Source organism: Canis lupus, chromosome 22, assembly GCF_011100685.1.
Source record: "Canis lupus familiaris isolate Mischka breed German Shepherd chromosome 22, alternate assembly UU_Cfam_GSD_1.0, whole genome shotgun sequence".
NCBI lineage: Eukaryota > Metazoa > Chordata > Mammalia > Carnivora > Canidae > Canis > Canis lupus.
This window is the reverse complement of record NC_049243.1, coordinates 40,972,865-40,977,094: the sequence shown is the minus strand read 5'-3', so window position 1 is coordinate 40,977,094 and position 4,230 is coordinate 40,972,865. Positions and strand designations below refer to the sequence as shown.

Here is a 4,230-nt window from a genome sequence, read left to right as displayed (position 1 = left end):
TTTATTTATTTATTTATTTGAGAAAGAGAGAGAGATAGCAAGAGACAGAGCATGAGCAGGGGGTAGGGGAGAAGCAGGCTCCCTGCTGAAATGGGAGCTTGATGGGGTTTGATCCAAAGACCCTGGGATCCATCATGACCTGAGCCGAAGGCAGATGCCTAACTGACTGAACCACCTAGTCACCCCTATGAGTCATGATTTCAATGTGTAAACCTTAAAGTACAAATAGTAAGTCCACCTATTTCATTTATATAACTCAAAAAACAAATATAATTTAATTACACATAGTAATTATAATTTATACATGTTCTTTCACTAAATTATTTTATCATATTCCATGTCTATATTTCAAAGGTTTACTTACTTTAGATTTATGTTTTTTTATTTTTTCTAATGTTCTCCTCATATATCCTAGATACTTTTTAATATTTTTTATCATGTCTAATGTGTCTGTAAAAGCATTTTCTTCTGTTGGTTTATTTTAGGACACATAAAATCTGTATTATATTGTCTCTTCTAAGTAAAGATTTATAGATTTGAAGGAGACAGAAATTATGCAATTATAATTTTAGGGAAATCCAGAAAATGATGAATAACTTGGTGAAAATATTTCGTTATTTCCCTAAGTCATGAGTTAACATGAGTTACTGTGTACCAATATTTGCAGAATTGGCTATTTTTGAGGGCAGTCTTTCAGCCTTGTTCTGAATCAAGGAGGGCCATTTTTGCTGTTTTTTTTTCTCCTGGTTCTTCCTGCCAAATTAGTAGGATCTTCTTAGCTTTGCTAACAAGGAACTACCGGCCTCTCAATCACTTGCCACTGCTTTGAGAGAATCCTTAGGGTAGAACTTGCCCAAAGTCAAGGCACTTGGGAATAGCTTCACACATCTCTTTAATTATGGCCTGCATTTCTCCTTGGGAAACATCTCTCAGCTCCTACTCCAGAGCTGGGTGTTGTGACAGGCACCCTCTCGTCTCAGAGTGATGTTCTTGCTTTGTGAGCAGTGAGCTGGTCAGTAGCAGTAGTCTCTGCTAGAGGCTCACTTTTTGGGTATGGAAACTCCACCATACAAATGAACTGAAGGGAGGGTGATTGGGACCTCTCTTTTCTTGGACTGCTATATCTACTGCAGAGGCTTTGTTCTATAAGTGAGGGCTGCATGGAAGAAAGGAATCCCTGAAACGCTGAGTTGGGAGATGAGAAATGCTGTACCTTGTCATCTCTGAGGAGTTGCTGCTGCCCTAGGTGGAATCTGTGGGAAGACATTCTTGGTCACCCATTTAGAATGTGGTTTCCATCTTGTTGGTGAGAGTGAGGGACATGGCTCAAATGTTATAGACTCAGTTTTATGAGATTTAATAGATTTTCTTCAATATATGCTTCTTCATTTGTTGCATACCCTTTGGCCAATTTACAGAGATTTTAAATGGTTCCATTGCTCACCTATTTATTTATTTTTCTGATTTTCACCTGTTAATATTATTTCACTGGGGCAAGAATCCATAGAATCCCCTAAGCCATGATTCCAGAAGTCTTCTGTCCGAAAGATATTTTGAAAACACATTTTAAGTAAGCTTCAAAACTGAGATAAAATAAAGGAGACAGGAAACACTCTTTTGGCAGAGTAAAGAACCTAAGGAAAATTTCAAATGAGATTGAAAATACAGGACACATTTAAGGAATAACAAATAGTCCAGCTTTGTAGAAACGTTAGGAATGTAAGAGAGTATTGAAAGAAGTGCTGGGAAAGACTGTTCGGATCAATTTCTGCTGAAGAATATACAGGGATATATATTTAATTTTGTATACAACACTTCAACATAGGACGTTAACATTTTGCCAGGTAAGATATTGACAGTTCCCTTAAAAGATAGAAGACTAGATAAACACTTATTATAATTAAATATTTTAAAAAACACATATTTATTTATGCTTCTGCATTCTATGAATACACATTAGCTATAAGTAATCATCCTCTTAAAAGTAGGTTGAAAATTTCAGTGTTATTTAAAGCTTGACAGGAAGCAGAGTATGAAATTAAATCTCAAAGACAGCTGTCTTTGATTGTCATGATGTGTGTTAAATTTTCTAGTGAATAATACTCTTCTTTAAAATTGTTTTTCTCATTCACAAGTCTCATTCAACACATATAGGTGTAGTGTGTGGTGATGGTGGGTGGAAGAACCACTCTGTATGTCCACTTGATCCAGGAGTAGAAAAGCCCATTCTCCACTCATCAATCTATTTAATTTCAGTGCCTTCTATTCTCATTTGGGAAGCCTCTGCTGAATTAAAGTTCTAATGGGACTTTAAGAGTAGATGTCTGCCTTACACCGTAGCCTCTGAGTGTGTGATGTTCAATGAAGATCAGAAGAGGATAGGTGGCCAGTCTTCAGAAAATTAAGGAATGAAACAAGTAGGTGTTGGGCATTGAAGAGGGCATGTGACGAGATGAGCACTGGGTGTTATATTATATGTTGGCATATTGAGTTTAAATAAAATAAAAATAAAAAATAAAGGAATGAAACATTCTCATGAGTGATTTTTTTCCGCAGAAAACATCATTAAGCATTAGACACAACTAAATATATGCATCGCAGAGTTAACTTTTAGCACTATGGTTGACAGTGATGCACTTTTTCTCAGAAATAATTATTTAATCTGTTCACACCCTTTTGACGTGTATCTCTTGTGTGAGTAGTGATGACATTTCTCCTGACAAAGATTTAATGACTTCATACGAGAACATAAGAAAAAAAAGGACAAATAAAATGCCAGATTGTTTCCTGTGCTGTCACTGTTTTCTTTCCTTAATGTGCTTGCTGACAGCCAAAATTGAAAACATGCTGTTTCCTCAGCATCTGATGTTCACTAGATATTGCATGTCAGGGGCAGAGATCCTGTGACAGGTGAGGAGATCACCGCGAGGGAAATGGAAGAGGGAGAAAACATGCAAGGCCATGGTCACTTGTCCATTGCCAGGAAAATTGAGAAAACGATGCCCAGGATTAGTCCTCTACCCTCTGACATGCAGCATGGCCTAAGAATCTCTCCAAACAGCTGCTACATCTTGTAGGAGGAAAGCACTTTCAAAGCACGAGAAGATTCAGATTTCTAATATAAGGAAGTGCTGAGGAGTTACTTCATTGTAAATTGACTGCAAAAAATAAATAGCCATTGCACAACATGAGTGATTCTAGATATGGGTTGGGTGAGCCATAAAGACAGCTTTATAGAATTAGAATGAATCGAGATATATAAAGGCATGAAGTGGATACATGAACTTTCATTGATCTTTACTTGGACCACACATGAATTCATAGGATATTACAATTTTTGGAAATTTTTTGTGAAAAATGTTTTGAATAAAGACATATGTATTTTTGTTTATTTAAAGAACAATTAAAGACATATGTATTTTTGTTTATTTAAAGAACAATTACAGTGCTCACTTCAGCAGTACATACATATACTAAGATTGGAATGATAAAGAGAAGAATAGCATGGCCCCTGCCCAAGGATGACATGCAAATTGTGAAGTGTTCTGTGTCTTTAATGTATAACGCTAAGTGGAATAAGTCAGAGAAGGACAAAAACCATATGATTTCACTCATGTGGAATTAAAGAAACACAATAAACCAGCAAAGGAGGGTGGGGGGAAAGAGAGAGAAAGACAGACCAAGAAACGGACTTTAAAAAAAAAAAAAAAGAAAGAAACGGACTTTTAATTCTAGAGAACAAACTGATAGTTACCAGAGAGGAGTTTGGTGGTGGTGGTGGTGGGGGGGATGGGTAAAACAGTTGATAGGGATTAAAGGGGATACTTAACTGATGAGCACTGAGGAGTGTACAGAACTGTTGAATCACTATATTGTACACCTGAAACTAATATAACATTGTATGTTAACTATACTGAAATCAAAATCAAAAACTTTTTTAAAATTATCCTATAAGTTTTGGAAATTTTTTTGTGGCAAATGTTTTCTTGAGTTTTGAATAAAGACTTACAGTAAAATAAAATACACTTAGTATGGGTAGTGGGATCTGATTACATGTTTGGGAACTGGGAAATGGAAGGTCTTGGTAGGGACGGCAAGAGGAAAAATTGTCTGCTAACATACAGTGTCAGGTCTAGACTGACACAAGGTGGCTCCAGGTATAAATAAACATAACATACCTACAAACAAAGTAATAAAATGAAGATAGAAAGAGGCAGAATGGGGAAGAAT

The 4,230-nt window shown here is 36.2% G+C and overlaps 1 pseudogene; it reads left to right on the top strand.

Moving 5' to 3' along the window:
• Positions 1-3,460: 3,460 nt before the first annotated feature.
• Positions 3,461-3,555, top strand: LOC119865278 (annotated as a pseudogene).
• The last annotated feature ends 675 nt before the right edge of the window (positions 3,556-4,230 follow it).